Genomic DNA, 16,402 nt, shown 5'->3' on the forward strand with positions numbered 1-16,402 from the left:
TCTTCCATTGACTGATTATTTCCTTTCTCTGCAACTTCTACCAGGCTTAAATTCCCGAGATCTCTGCACTCCTCAAAACTTGGCTCCTGTGCAACCTGATCTCTATTGCCCCAACATTGGGAGCCTGCCATTCAGCTGTCCATACCCTAAGCATCGGAATTACCTCCCAAATCTCTCTGTATTTTACCTCTCTTTTAAGGCACTGATTTGTTCTAATATCCCCTTGTATGGCTCAGTGTCACGTTTTGCTTGATAATGCTCCTGTGAGAGCCTTGGGACCCTATTATTTTAAAGACGCACATATATATAGAAGTTGTTATGAATGGTGGAGCGTGCTCAAGATTGAGAACCAGTAACAATAGATAGTAAATGGATTCATAAATGATATCATGTGATCATTTGAAATCAGCAATGACTTGAATTGACGCTGTTTAAGAATACATAATTGCCATTGAGCTTTTACTGTGAATTGTTCTTTTCTAATTCATACTAAATACATTTAATTTGTCATCTCCAGATACATACTGCCAGCTCTTAGCACAAATTGTACTAATTTTCCCTTCTATATTTTGTGGATATGCAGCTGTACCCTAATATTCCATTGGACATTTTTGTACAGGTCTTCAGCCAGCGAAGATTTCCTTTCCTGCATGCATAATCTTCCTCACCCTTCATGGACACTTGTACCACAGTAATAATGAGAATCATGAGAAACGAATTGTTTTGACAGCGGTTTCGGGCCGGCATGTTATAACTGGCACTTCACATTTATCCAATTGATACCAGCTGGTTACCTAGTTTCAACATCAGTGATAACCCATCCGTTCTCTGTTTTCTAGGGAAAAAAGAACCAAACTGTTCAATGTTGCCTGATAGTTATAAACTCTCAGTAAATAAGTAAATAATTTTGCACTTTCTCTCATGGCTCTATATACTTTTTCTAATATGCAGGCAAGTGTGCTTTGACCAAGTTCTATACCAGTTTAACGGGCTGGATTCTTCACTGGCGAGATTCTCCATTTTGCGGGCAGTGCACCCGCTCCCGGGGATTTCCTGATGGCGTGAGGCTGCCCACAATGGGAAACTCACTGAGTCTGCTGCTGCCACACCAGTATCCCGACCGGAAGGACCATGCTCAATCCACACTGTCGGGACTTCGGCCGGTCGGGCGCGGAGAATGACGGGGCGGGCCTCCAGCAATGGCCGCAGGTAGGTGAAATGCGACGAGGTGTACTCAGAGAGGACGCCACTTTTCGGGGCCCGGAGAATCGGGGAACCGGTGCCGGTCCAGATGTGGTGAACCACTGTATTAGGGGATGTAAGGTAGGACCTGCACTACAGGTTGCCGGCTGGCTCCGCCCACTAAGATCTGTATAAATATGCATGACCTCCATTGCCCTGCCATTTCGCCAGCTGCAGCATCTGACTGCAATAAAGCCACAGTTGTACCCAATCTGCGTCTTTGTGCAATTGATTGCGCATCACCAGATTCTCCGCCCTGGCGCCAGCCGTGATTTCACCGTCGGGGTGCGGAGAAGCCAGCTCCTGGAGCGGCGGGACAGAGAAACCCGCCCAACATCTCTGCTATTCAGTTCTATCCCTCTAGAAATTGATGTCAGTGTTTTGCTTTCATGTTTATGGCCTTATTAACCTGTGCCACTTCTTTGAATGATCTGCGCAATGGTAACCCCAGATTCCTGCTCCTCAGCTCCACTTAAATATTATTTTACAAGGACCATGTGACTGCCTTATTCATCCTACTAAAATGTACTGCATCACAACTTGTCCACATTGAAGTTAATTTACCAGTTACAAACCCATTTTGCAAGTTTATTAATATCTTCCTGTAGTATTTGCATTTTTCCATTGAATTAAAAAGTTGTGTCCTCGACCCAAACATCTTCAACTGTTTCATCAGTTTTTTAAAAATTCATTTACGGGACATGGGCATCGCTGGCTGAGCCAGCATTTATCGCCCATCCCTAGTTGCTCTTCAGGAGGTGGTGGTGAGTTGCCTTCTTGAACATGTGCTGTCCCTGAGGTGCAGGTACACCAACTGTGGTGTTAGGAAGGAGTTCCAGGATTTTGCCCCAGTGGCAGTGAAGAAACGGCGATATATTTCCAAGTCAGGGTGGTGAATGAGATGATGAGTGACTTGGAGGGTAACGTCGAGGTGATGGGGTTCCCTGGTATCTGCTGCCCTTGTCTTTCCAGATGGTGATGGTCATGGGTTCGGATGCTGCTGTCTAAGGAATCTTGGCGAGTTACTGCAGTGCATTTTGTAGATGGCACACACAGCTGCCACTGTTCGTCAGTGGTGGAGGGTTTGAATGTTTGTGGAAGGGGGAGCAGTCAAGAGGGCTGCTTTGTCCTAAACATTTAAATTTGACACGGGTGCCAGGAGCACAGGGAAGCAGATGATCACGTGGAAGCCAATGAGCGAGTATAGCATCAGAGACATCTTCTGGTGGCGAAAAGGAGCCGAAGAGAAGTCGGTTACAGTTAGAGCAGTGAAAGCTGAGGTATTTGTGAATGGGATGAGTGGAAGTTGTATCCCAGTTCCATTGTATAAAGTGCAGTTGGAGTGTGATTTAGTGTCAGGTCCAATAGTTTAAGGACTTCCCAGTGGAAGCAGTAGACGTAGTCTTGGGGAACGATTTAGCAGGAGTAGAAATTATAGTTTCACTTGTGGTGAGAGAGAGTCCGAAGGAAGTACTGCAGTTAGCATCTGAATTGCTGACACTCGGGCATGCAGGAGTTAGGAAACTACATTGGCAGTAGAGGACTTGGAGAAAGAGATGTTGACAGCTGTTGATCACGTTCCAAGTGACAGCGGTAATAACCCAGATCCTATGCATTCTTAGACCGAAGGTGCACCATAAGGACAAGAAGTTATATGAGTCTTGAATTCGATTCTATTTCTGATTATAAGGTATTGGTAAACAATTGCTAAAACAGTGTTGGTAAGGAGGAGTGAGATGAAAGTTTTGACTTCGACCTAGGTCCTGCTTATGAAGTAATGGTAAATAATTATTGCAAGAGTGATGGCAGGGAAGAAGAGTCAGACCAGAGTCTTAACTTGGATTTTGGGTCTGACTATGATGTGATGATAAATAGTTATCTGTCTTGGGTTTGTCTGGGTGACGGGTGGGACGGGGTTTGGAGAATAGTTAGATTAGTAGACCATTGTTTTATTATTTCCATTACATGTTTATCTCTTACTTTGTTATAATAAACAGTTTTTAAAATGTCTCAGTTACAAATCTGGGGCTGGATTCTCCGATTTGAAGACTAAGTGCTGACGCCGGCGTGAGAACAGTGGCGTTTTACACCAGAAAAAACGGTGCAGAAGCTGCACCGACCCTACGTCTGGTGGAGGGCTAGCAGGCACGCAGCGTAAAGCCCCAGATACGGCTGGAGAATTGCCGGGTCTGTGGCAGCACATGCGCACGGTGGCGGCCTGCAGCGGCCGCGCCATGCAACATGGCGCCAGCCACACGCTGACCTGGCCTGTCAAAAATTGTCCCCCTTTGACCAGGCTTGCCACCCCTAGACTACCCCCCACCAGTGCGCCCAGCCCCCGCCAAAGTCCCCCTTGCTGCAGAACGGCCCCCCCCGACTGTGGCGGCGCTGGACTCAGTCCGCAGCCACCATGCCGGGTTCACCAAATGAAGAAGGATAAGTGTTCCACGCTGTCGGGAACTCAGCCCATCGGGGGCAGAGCATTGGTGGAGGGCCTCAGGTGTCATCCTGAGGCCGTCCCGATGGCGTGCGGCGTACTCCCCGAGTATGCCGTTTTCGAGGGGGTGGAGCGATTTTGGTGTTGCCGGACGGAGAATTCTGCCCCTGGTGTCTGTAAATGATTGGAGCAGTCAAGGGTCTGAGATCTAAGGAAAATGTACAAATTATTTGCTAATTCTCTTATGCTGGGCCTTTGCCATTTGTGGGTTTGGAACTGGCCGCCCACTCGCCCAGGGCCGAACAAAGTCAACACTGAAGTAGTCCACTTCCTGTTCTTTTTCTAATCTTCTGATTACCTTAAATACTGGGGTGCCTGCCTGATTCAGGCTCTTCATCATTCTATGTCAGAATGTCCCACCTCTTTATTACTTCATTCAACAGCACTCTGACAAATCCATTGAAGATCTAACGCTTCTTTACCCTTCTGAGAACCTGACCAACATTAAGCAGAATTTTCTGGATGGCAGGGTTTCCCACCCTGTCACCTGAAGAGTTGACAGGAAATGCATCCCCACCAATCACAACATCCCCACAGCCATTTAACGATCTGAGTGGCATTAATTGATTCGAGAAGGGACTTCTGCCCTTACCTGGGTGGAGGTCGTGCCTAAGAGAGCAGCCAGCCAATCTGTAGTCTGAGCAACAGCAGAGGCAGCATTGGGCAGGGCTGTGGGATGCAGGTAAGTGTGGGAAATCTCACGGAGATAAGGCTGAGGGGTGTGAGGAGGTGAGGGTGATGGTCTTGATGGGGAGGTGAGGGAGGGAGCATATATGGATGGCAGACCTTTACGGGGATGCCTATTGTTGAAAGGGGCTCTTGGGGGAGGCATGTCCCTGCCCCTTCACACTCTTACCCCAAGAAGTCTGACGTAACAGACTTTTCCCCTGAGCACGAACTCTTCCCTCTCGCCTCAACATTGAGGCTTGGGCTGTAAGTAGCCCTCAAGTGGTAAATAATTAGCCAGTTAAGGGGCTCAAATGGGGCGAGAGCCAATGGGTCAGTCTAGTCCCTGTCCGCACACTTAAAATTACTTGAAGATTAGAGGCAAGTGGGAGGGCGGAGGGAAGCGTACTGGAGAATTGTATGGCATCCAATTAGCAAACCAACCAGCTGACGACTGCAAAACCAATGAATTAGATCTAAGCTCTGCAGTTCTGCATATCCAGCCATGAATGGGGTGAACAATTAAACAGTTAACAGGAAGAGGAGGCTCCACAAATATCCCCATCCTTGATGATGGGCAAGTCTAGCCTTAGACAGTGCAAAAGACAGACCAAAGCATTTGTAACTATGTTCAGACAGAGTGCCAAGCAGGTGATCCATCTCGGCCTCCTCTGGAGGCCCCAGCATCACAGTTGCTTGTCTTCAACCAATTCGATTCACTCCACATGAAATCAAGAAATGGTCGAAGGCATTGGATATTGCAAAGGTTATCGGCCCTGACAACATTCTGGCAATATTACTGAATCATAGAATTCACAGTGCAGAAGGAGGCGATTCGGCTCATTGAGTTGGCACCAGACCTTGGAAAGAGCACCCCACTTAAGTGCACACCTCCACCCCACCCCTGTAACCCAGTAACCCCACCTAACCTTTTTGGACACTAAGAGCATTTAGCATGGCCAATCCACCTCCCTGCACATCTCTGGACTGTGGAGGAAACCGGAGCACCGGGAGGAAACCCACGCAGACGTGGGGAGAAAGTGCAAAATCCAAACCGACGGTCACCCGAGGCCGGAATTGAACCCAGGTCCCTGGAGCTGTGAGGCAGCAGTGCTAACCACTGTGCCACTATGCCACGCTTATTCTCGAGAACTAATCACGTCCGTAACAAAACTGTTACAGTACAGCTGCAACAGTGGCACTTATCGGGCAATATGGAAAATTGCCCAGATGTGTCCTGTCCACAAAAAGCAGAACAATGCCAGCTAATCCAATCAGCATAGTGATGAAAAGGGCACCAATATCCTGGGAGGGAAATTTGCTACAGATCTTCGGGGGGATTTAAACTAATTTGGCAGGGGGATGGGAAACTGATTTTTAATCCAGGAGATAGCGTTGCTGGAATTCAGGAAGTTGAGGGGAGTGCAGTAATAAGGAAGGTACCAAGGTCACAAGAGTGGACCTGCAGGCATGAAGATGGTTTGAAGTGTGTCTACTTCAATGCGAGGAGCACCAGGAATAAGGTTGGTGAGCTTGAAGCATGGATTGGTACCTGGGACTACAATGTTGTGGCCATTACGGAGACGTGGATAGAACACGGGCAGGAATGGTTGTTGAAGGTTCCGGGGTTTAGATGTTTCAGTAAGATTAGGGAAGGTGGTAAAAGAGGTGGAGGAGTAGCATTGTTAATCAAGGATAGTATAATGACTGCAGAAAGGCAGTTTGAGGAGGATCTGTCTACTGAGGTAGTGTGGGCTGAAGTTAGAAATAGGAAAGGAGCGGTCACTTTGTTAGGAGTTTTCTATAGGCCCCCAAACAGTAACAGAGATTTGGAGGAAAAGATTGCAATGCAGATTTTGGATAGGTGCGGTAGTCACAGGGTAGTTGTCATGGGTGACTTTAACTTTCCAAATATTGATTGGAACCACTATAATTCGAATAGTTTGGATGGGGCTGTTTTTATCCAGTGTGTGCAGGAGGGTTTCCTCACACAATATGTGGATAGACCACCAAGAGGCAGGGCCACATTGGGTTTGGTACTGGGTAATGGACCGGGCCAAGTGTTAGATTTGGTTGTGGGAGAGCACTTTAGAGATAGTGACCACAATTCGGTGACTTTCACTGTAGCAATGGAGAGGGATAGGAACATACAGCAGGGCAAGGTTTATAACTGGGGGAAGGGTAATTACGATGCAATTAGGCAAGAATTGGGGAGCATAAGATGGAAACAGGAACTGTCAGGGATAGGCACAATTGAGATGTGGAGCTTGTTCAAGGAGCAAATACTGTGTGTCCTTGATATGTATGTCCCTGCCAGGCAGGGAGGAAATGGTCGAGTGAGGGAACCATGGTTTACAAAAAGGTTGAATGTCTTGTCAAGAGGAAGAAGGGGGCTTATGTAAGGATGAGAAAACAAGGTTCAGTTAGGGCACTTGAGGGATACAAGATAGCTAGGAAGGGGCTCAAGAAAGGGCTTAGGAGAGCTAGGAGGGGGCATGAGAAGTCCTTGGCGGGTAGGATCAAGGAAAACCCCAAGGCTTTTTACACTTATGTGAGGAATAAAAGAATGACCAAGGTGAAGTTAGGGCCGGTCAAGGACAGTAGTGGGAACGTGTGAATGGAGTTTGAAGATATAGGAGAGGCCCTAAATGAATACTTTTCTTCAGTGTTCACAAAGGAGAGGGGTCATGTTGTTGAGGAGGATAGTGCGAGACAGGCTGGTAGGCTGGAGGAGGTAGATATTCGGAAGGAAGATGTGTTAGAAATTTTGAGAAGCCTGAGGATAGATAAAGCCCCCTGGGCCCGATGGGATATATCCTAGAATTCTTTGAGAGGCGAGGGATGAGATTGCAGAGCCTTTGGCTTTGATCTTTATGTCCTCACTGTCTGCAGGAATAGTGCCAGAAGACTGGAGAGAGGCAAATGTTGTCCCCTTGTTCAAGAAAGGGAATAGGTATAACCCTGGGAATTATAGGCCGGTTAGTCTCACTTCGGTCATAGGTAAATTATTGGAAAGGGTCCTGAGGGATAGGATTTTATGATCATTTGGAAAGATACAGCTTAATCCAGGATAGTCAGCATGGATCTGTGAGGGGTAAGTCTTGCCTCACAAGTTTGATTGTATTCTTTGAGGAAGTAACTAAGCACATAGATGAAGGTAGAGCAGTTGATGTCGTATACATGGACTTTAGTAAGGCGTTTGATAAGGTGCCCCATGGCCGGCTCATGCAGAAAGTAAGGAGGCATGGCATAGAGGGAAATTTGGCCGATTGGATCAGTAACTGGCTATCACATGGAAGACAGAGGGTAGTGGTAGATGGTAAATTTTCATCCTGGAGCCCAGTCACCAGTGGTGTACCACAGGGATCAGTGCTGGGACCTCTGCTATTTGTGATTTTTATCAATGACTTGGATGATGGAGTTGAAGGTTGGGTTAGTAAAGTTGCAGATGACACCAAGATTGGTGGCGTAGTGGATAATGTGGAGGGCTGTTGTAGGCTGCAAAGAGACATTTATAGGATGCAGAGCTGGGCTGAAAAGTGGCAGATGGAGTTTAACCCTGATAAGTGTGAGGTGATTCATTTTGGTAGGACAAATTTGAATGCGGATTACAGGGTTAATGGCAGGTTTCTGAAGAATGCGGAGGAGGAGAAAGATCTCGGATTTCATGTCCATAGATCTTTGAAAGTTGCCACTCAAGTGGATAGAGCCGTGAAGAAAGCGTATGGTGTCTTAGCATTTATTAGCAGGGAGATTGAGTTCAAGAGCCGTGAGGTTATGCTGCAACTGTAGAAGACCTTGGTTAGACCACATTTGGAGTATTGTGTGCAGTTCTGGTCACCTCATTATAGGAAGGATGTGGAAGCATTGGAAAGGGTGCAAAGGAAATTTACCAGAATGCAGCCTGGATTGGAGGATAGGTCTTATGAGGAAAGGTTGAGGGAGCTAGGGCTTTTCTCATTGGAGTGAAGGAGGATGAGAGGTGACTTAATTGAGGTGTATAAGATGATGAGAGGGATAAATAGAGTGGACGTTCAGCGACTTTTTCCTCGGGTGGATGTAGCTGTTACAAGGGGGCATAACTATAAGGTTCATGGTGGAAGATATAGGAGCGATGTCAGAGGTAGGTTCTTTACTCAGAGAGTGGCTGGAGCGTGGAAGGCACTCCCAGCTATGGTAGTGGAGTCGGACACTTTACGAACTTTCAAGCGGTTATTGGATAGGCATATGGAGTGCACTAGAATGATTGGGAGTAGATTGATATGATCTTAGTTTCAGACTAGTTCGGCATAACATCGTGGGCCGAAGGGCCTGTACTGTGCTGTACAGTTCTATGTTCTATATTCTATGTCGTTGACAGTGCTATCTAGTGGCACTTACTCAGCAATAACCTGCTCACCGATGCCAAATGTGAATTCTGCCGGGGTCACTCAGCTCCTGATCTCATTCTAATCTTGGTTCAAACATGAACAAAAGAGCTGAACTCAAGAGGTGAGGTTTGAGTGACTGTCCTTAACATCAAGCAATATTTGATTGAGTGTGGCATCAAGGGGCCCCAGAAAACTGAAATCAAGGGAAAACTCTTTACTGGTTGGAGTCATACCCAGCACAAAGGAAGATGGTTGTAGTTGTTGGAGGTCAATCATCACATTCAGGGAAGGTCCTCGCAGGAGTTTCTCAGGGTAGTATCTTAGGCCCAACCATCTTCAGCTGCCTCACCAATAAGCTTCTCTCCATCATAAAGTGAGAATGAGGATGGGCACTGATGATTGCACAATGTTCAGTACCATTTGCGGCTCCTCAGCTAGAACATAGAACATAGAAAATACAGCACAGAACAGGCCCTTCGGCCCACGATGTTGTGCCGAACCTTTGTCCTAGATTACTCATAGATTATCATTGAATTTACAGTGCAGAAGGAGGCCATTCAGCCCTTTGAGTCTGCACCAGCTCTTGGAAAGAGCACCCTACCCAAACTCAACACCTCCACCCAACACCAAGGGTAATTTGGACATTAAGGGCAATTTATCATTGGCCAATTCACCTAACCCGCACATCTTTGGACTGTGGGAGGAAACCGGAGCACCCGGAGGAAACCCACGCAGACACGGGGAGGACGTGCAGACTCCGCACAGACAATGACCCAAGCTGGAATCGAACCTGGGACCATGGATCTGTGAAGCAATTGTGCTATCCACAATGCTACCGTGCTGCCCTTAAGAACAAATAAATCTACACTATATCATTTTCCCGTAATCCATGTACCTATCCAACAGCTGCTTGAAGGTCCCTAATGTTTCCGACTCAACTACTTCCACAGGCAGTGCATTCCATGCCCCCACTACTCTCTGGGTAAAGAACCTACCTCTGATATCCCTCCTATATCTTCCACCTTTCACCTTAAATTTATGTCCCCTTGTAATGGTGTGTTCCACCTGGGGAAAATGTCTCTGACTGTCTACTCTATCTATTCCCCTGATCATCTTATAAACCTCCATCAAGTCGCCCCTCATCCTTCTCCGCTCTAATGAGAAAAGGCCCAGCACCCTCAACCTTTCCTCGTAAGACCTACTCTCCATTCCAGGCAACATCCTGGTAAATCTTCTTTGCACCTTTTCCAGAGCTTCCACATCCTTCCTAAAATGAGGCGACCAGAACTGTACACAGTACTCCAAATGTGGCCTTACCAAAGTTTTGTACAGCTGCATCATTACCTCATGGCTCTTAAATTCAATCCCTCTGTTAATGAACGCGAGCACACCATAGGCCTTCTTCACAGCTCTATCCACTTGAGTGGCAACTTTCAAAGATGTATGAACATAGACCCCAAGGTCTCTCTGCTCCTCCACAATGCCAAGAACTCTACCGTTAACCCTGTATTCCGCATTCATATTTGTCCTTCCAAAATGGACAACCTCACACTTTTCAGGGTTAAACTCCATCTGCCACTTCTCAGCCCAGCTCTGCATCCTATCTATGTCTCTTTGCAGCCGACAACAGCCCTCCTTACTATCCACAACTCCACCAATCTTCGTATCGTCTGCAAATTTACTGACCCACCCTTCAACTCCCTCATCCAAGTCATTAATGAAAATCACAAACAGCAGAGGACCCAGAACTGATCCCTGCGGTACACTACTGGTAACTGGGATCCAGGCTGAATATTTGCCATCCACCACCACTCTGACTTCTATCGGTTAGCCAGTTCGTTATCCAACTGGCCAAATTTCCCACTATCCCATGCTTCCTTACTTTGTGCAGAAGCCTACCATGGGGAACTTTATCAAATGCCTTACTAAAATCCATGTACACTACATCCACTGCTTTACCTTCATCCACATGCTTGGTCACCTCCTCAAAGAATTCAATAAGATTTGTAAGGCAAGACCTACCCCTCACAAATCCGTGCTGACTATCCTTAATCAAGCAGTGTCTTTCCAGATGCTCAGAAATCCTATCCTTCAGTACCCTTTCCATTACTTTGCCTACCACCGAAGTAAGACTAACTGGCCTGTAATTCCCAGGGTTATCCCTAGTCCCTTTTTTGAACAGGGGCACGACATTCGCCACTCTCCAATCCCCTGGTACCACCCCTGTTGACAGTGAGGACGAAAAGATCATTGCCAACGGCTCTGCAATTTCATCTCTTGCTTCCCATAGAATCCTTGGATATATCCCGTCAGGCCCGGGGGACTTATCTATCCTCAAGTTTTTCAAAATGCCCAACACATCTTCCTTCCTAACAAGTATTTCCTCGAGCTTACCAATCTGTTTCACACTGTCCTCTCCAACAATATCGCCCCTCTCATTTGTAAATACAGAAGAAAAGTACTCATTCAAGACCTCTCCTATCTCTTCAGACTCAATACACAATCTCCCGCTACTGTCCTTGATCGGACCTACCCTCGCTCTAGTCATTCTCATATTTCTCACATATGTGTAAAAGGCCTTGGGGTTTTCCTTGATCCTACCCGCCAAAGATTGTTCATGCCCTCTCTTAGCTCTCCTAATCCCTTTCTTCAGTTCCCTCCTGGCTATCTTGTATCCCTCCAATGCCCTGTCTGAACCTTGTTTCCTCAGCCTTACATAAGTCACCTTTTTCCTCTTAACAAGACATTCAACCTCTCTTGTCAACCATGGTTCCCTCACTCGACCATCTCTTCCCTGCCTGACAGGGACATACATATCAAGGACACGTAGCACCTGTTCCTTGAACAAGTTCCACATTTCACTTGTGTCCTTCCCTGCCAGCCTATGTTCCCAACTTATGCACTTCAATTCTTGTCTGACAACATCGTATTTACCCTTCCCCCAATTGTAAACCTTGCCCTGTTGCACGTACCTATCCCTCTCCATTACTAAAGTGAAAGTCACAGAATTGTGGTCACTATCTCCAAAATGCTCCCCCACTAACAAATCTATCACTTGCCCTGGTTCATTACCCAGTACTAAATCCAATATTGCCCCTCCTCTGGTTGGACAATCTACATACGGTGTTAGAAAAGCTTCCTGGACACACTGCACAAACACCACCCCATCCAAACTATTTGATCTAAAGAGTTTCCACTCAATATTTGGGAAGTTAAAGTCGCCCATGACTACTACCCTATGACTTCTGCACCTTTCCAAAATCTGTTTCCCAATCTGTTCCTCCACATCTCTGCTACTATTGGGGGGCCTATAGAAAACTCCTAACAAGGTGACTGCTCCTTTCCTATTTCTGACTTCAACCCATACTACCTCAATAGGGTGATACTCCTCAAACTGCCTTTCTGCAGCTGTTATACTATCTCTAATTAATAATGTCACCCCCCCCACCTCTTTTACCACCCTCCCTAATCTTATTGAAACATCTATAACCAGGGACCTCCAACAACCATTTCTGCCCCTCTTCTATCCAAGTTTCCGTGATGGCCACCACATCGTCGTCCCAAGTACCGATCCATGCCTTAAGTTCACCCACCTTATTCCTGATGCTTCTTGCGTTGAAGTATACACACTTCAACCCATCTCCGTGCCTGCAAATACTCTCCTTTGTCAGTGTTCCCTTCCCCACTGCCTCATTACAAGCTTTGGCGTCCTGAATATCGGCTACCTTAGTTGCTGGACTACAAATCCGGTTCCCATTCCCCTGCCAAATTAGTTTAAACCCTCCCGAAGAGTACTAGCAAACCTCCCTCCCAGGATATTGGTGCCCCTCTGGTTCAGATGCAACCCGTCCTGCTTGTACAGGTCCCACCTTCCCCAGAATGCGCTCCAATTATCAAAATACCTGAAGCCCTCCCTCCTACACCATTCCTGCAGCCACGTGTTCAACTGCACTCTCTCCCTATTCCTAGCCTCGCTATCACGTGGCACCGGCAACAAACTAGAGATGACAACTCTGTCTGTCCTGGCTTTCAACTTCCAGCCTAACTCCCTAAACTTGTTTATTACCTCCACACCCCTTTTCCTACCTATGTCGTTGGTACCAATGTGCACCACGACTTCTGGCTGCTCCCCCTCCCCCTTAAGGATCCTGAAGACACGATCCAAGACATCCCTGGCCCTGGCACCCGGGAGGCAACATACCTTCCGGGAGTCTCGCTCGCGACCACAGAATCTCCTATCTATTCCCCTAACCATTGAATCTCCTACAACTATTGCTTTTCTATTCTCCCCCCTTCCCTTCTGAGCCCCAGAGCCAGACTCAGTGCCAGAGACCTGGCCGCTAGGGCCTTCCCCCGGTAGGTCATCCCCCCCAACAGCATCCAAAACGGTATACTTGTTTTGAAGGGGAACGGCCACGAGAGATCCCTGCACTGTCTGCCTGTTTGTTTTTTTCCCCCTGACTGTAACCCAGCTATTCTTGTCCTGTACCTTGGGTGTGGTTACCTCCCTGTAACTCTTCTCAATCACCCCCTCTGCCTCCCGGATGATCCGAAGTTCATCCAGCTTCAGCTCCAGTTCCCTAACACGGTCTTTGAGGAGCTGAAGTTGGGTGCACTTCCCGCAGGTATAGTCAGTGGGGACACCGGTGGTATCCCTCACCACCCACATCCTACAGGAGGAGCATGTAACTGGCCTAGCCTCCATCCTCTCTTACCTTACAGAATATAGCTGCTGTGTGGACTAACTAGATCTCCGCCCTCCGACTCTGCTCCCAGTCAGCTACACTTCCTGTAAACTCCTGGCTCTCTTCGCACTCTTTGCGGAAATGTCGGAAACAAAATGAAAGGAGCACCTTACTCCCTCCTCACCTAACTCCCTCGGTCACCAAACTCTCACTATCGCACTCAAAAAGCACCAAATTCAGCACTCCCTCAGTCACCAAACTCTCACTATCGCACTCAAAAAGCACCAAATTCAGCACTCCCTCGGTCACCAAACTCTCACTATCGCACTCAAAAAGTACCAAATTCAGCACTCAGTGCAAACAAAGTCTGCACTGTAGGGGATCACTTTTATACTGTGAATCTAGCCTCTGAAAAACTGGCCTTATCCAATTAACTAATTAACAAGCTCCAGCTGCAAGTGCCTACAAGTAGAAGCCTGTTTAAAGCTGATTGAAAATTCACCTTCTTCTAAACCAAACAGCAACTTTTAAGTTAATTAACTAAATAAAAGAAAGACTAAACTTTAGATAAAAATGAAGCTACTTAAGCAGTCTGTGTCCATATGCAGCAAGATCTGAACAATATCCAGATTGGACTGATAACTGATAAGTAACATTTGCACCACACAGCGTGCCAGGTAATGACCATCTCCAACAAGAGAGAATCTAACTGTAAAGTCTCAGGCAAGCGACATTTGGAAGCAATGACTGTAGTAAAGTTTGGTTTTCTTCTTTTACTATACTCACCTCCTCCTCCCCGAAGGGTCTCCCGAGCCTGGCCCACACATGGGCCCAGGTATGTATATCCCCAGCAGTCCTAGGAAACCGAGGGGGGGGGGGGGGGGTAGTCCCGCCCCCTCATCTGGGTAAATTGTGTTTAGGTGAGGCCACAGAGACTCTGATGTTGCAGACCCCTGGGGCCCCCTGTCAGATTATAACACTAACCATTGTCCAATGACATTTAATGGCATTATCATAAATTAATCTACTACTAGCAACATCCTGGGGGTTATCATTGACCTGAATCTAAACTGACCAGCCATGCAAGCACTGTGGCTACAATAGCAGGTCAGAGGCTGGGAATTCTGGGAAGAGTAACTCATCTCCTCACTCCCCAAAGCCTATTTATCATTTACAAGGCACAAGTCAGGAGGTGATGGAATACTCTCCATTTGCCTGGATTGATGCCGCTCCAACAATGCTCAAAAGCCCAACACCACCCAGGACAGAGCAACCCGCTTGATTGGCACCCCATCCATCATCTTAAATATTCAATCCCTCTATCAACGACAAACAGTGGTAGCCGTGTGTATCAGCTACAAAATGCATTGCAGCCAATCACCAAAGCTCCTTCTACAACACCTTCCAAGCCCATGGCCACTATCCCCTAGAAGGATAATGGCAGCAGACATATAGGAACACCACCACTTGCAAGTTCCCCTCCAAGCCACTCACCACCCTGACTTGGAAATATAATCGCTATTCCTTTACTGTCGCTGGGTCAAACTCCTGGAATTCCGTCCCTAACAACACTATGGGTGTACCTGCACAACAAGGACTGCAGCGGTTCAAGGAAGCAACTCACCACCACCTTCTAAAGGGCAACTAGGGATGGGCAATAAATGCTGGCCTAATCAGAGCAACGCCCACATCCTGTGCATGAATAAAGAAGAAACTTTTGCCTGTTATTTTCATCTTACTTAAGTTTGAGCCAATCTAAAACACTTACAGCCCAAATCCTAACTCCCTCCAAATCCTATTAGTCTAACACCCCTGTCTTTTGTCAAGCTGACAATGCCTAGGTTTTACAATTTTTATTACTGCTTTCAAACTCCTCGATGGACCTCGCCCTTTCCATCCCTGTAATTTCCTCCAGCCCTACAAGATCTTTGTGCTTTCCAATTTTCGCCTCTTGTACATTCCTGAATTTATTTGTTTGAGCAACATTGGTTATGGCTTTCACTACAGAAACCCCAAGGTGTTGAATTCCTTTCCTAAACGTCAATGCCTCTATCTCCTCCTTTGAGATAACCTTTAAGCCTATCTCATTGACCAAATTTGGCCATATGTCATTATATTTTCTTTGTGGCTAGGTATCAAAGTTTGTTTGATAATATGACTATGAGGTGCCTTGAAATGTTTAACTATGTTAAAGGCGCCATATGAACACATGTTATTGTTATTTTACAAGAAGAGCATTTGATTGCTGACCTTTAAATTTGCAGCAAATCGTTAAATCCTGCGGTGGAATCCTATAAAAAAACTACAGTGGAAACAGCCCATGTCAGGTAGATGGATATACTTCAGTTCTGGGATTTCCCGGAGTGGAAAATCAAAGTTTATGAGGTTTTGATCTCGGGAAGAATGCTAGCTTGTTAATGTGTTATCAAATTCAGGAAGCAAAATTAATGTAGAGCGTGATAGGTTAAAATTAAACTGCTTTGTTTATTGGTTACTGAATATACAACAAAGAAGACAACCAAACAACCAACACTTGTCTGCATGAAAGGTTTCTGTTAGTCTCCCATTAATTCACAGCAGCCTCTGGTAGGCACCTGCAACCCACCATCCCCAGAGGTATACTCATGCTAATAATGGATCTAAAGATATTATTAAGGGAAATTTCAGAGCTGGGAATTGAGAATACGCTGATTGTGGACTGTTGACAACTGTTAAGCTGCTGTTTTCCCATCAGTGCACCTTATTTTGGAAAGATCCCTTATCGTTTATAAAGGGCCCACGCCATTACTGGAATAAGTAACACTTCAGGCCATAATTACCTTCCCATCTGGACCAAAAGCCTCTTGTTTTAAACTGCAGATTCTGCTGGAAAACATTTCGGACTATGGCATTAAGCAAGATTGTGGACACAAAACAAATTGATTTGGTAAGAACATTTAATG

The 16,402-nt window shown here is 46.4% G+C and overlaps 1 long non-coding RNA gene across 1 annotated transcript; it reads right to left on the reverse strand.

Annotated features, from left to right (window-relative positions):
- Positions 1-430: 430 nt before the first annotated feature.
- LOC140430000 (uncharacterized) lies at positions 431-15,814 on the reverse strand. Its single transcript, XR_011949263.1, has 2 exons — positions 15,711-15,814; positions 431-835 (listed from the first exon to the last, which is right to left on the reverse strand). It is a non-coding gene; the product is annotated as an uncharacterized lncRNA (long non-coding RNA).
- Positions 15,815-16,402: the final 588 nt, after the last annotated feature.

This window comes from Scyliorhinus torazame, chromosome 9 (assembly GCF_047496885.1).
Source record: "Scyliorhinus torazame isolate Kashiwa2021f chromosome 9, sScyTor2.1, whole genome shotgun sequence".
Classification (NCBI taxonomy): Eukaryota; Metazoa; Chordata; class Chondrichthyes; order Carcharhiniformes; family Scyliorhinidae; genus Scyliorhinus; species Scyliorhinus torazame.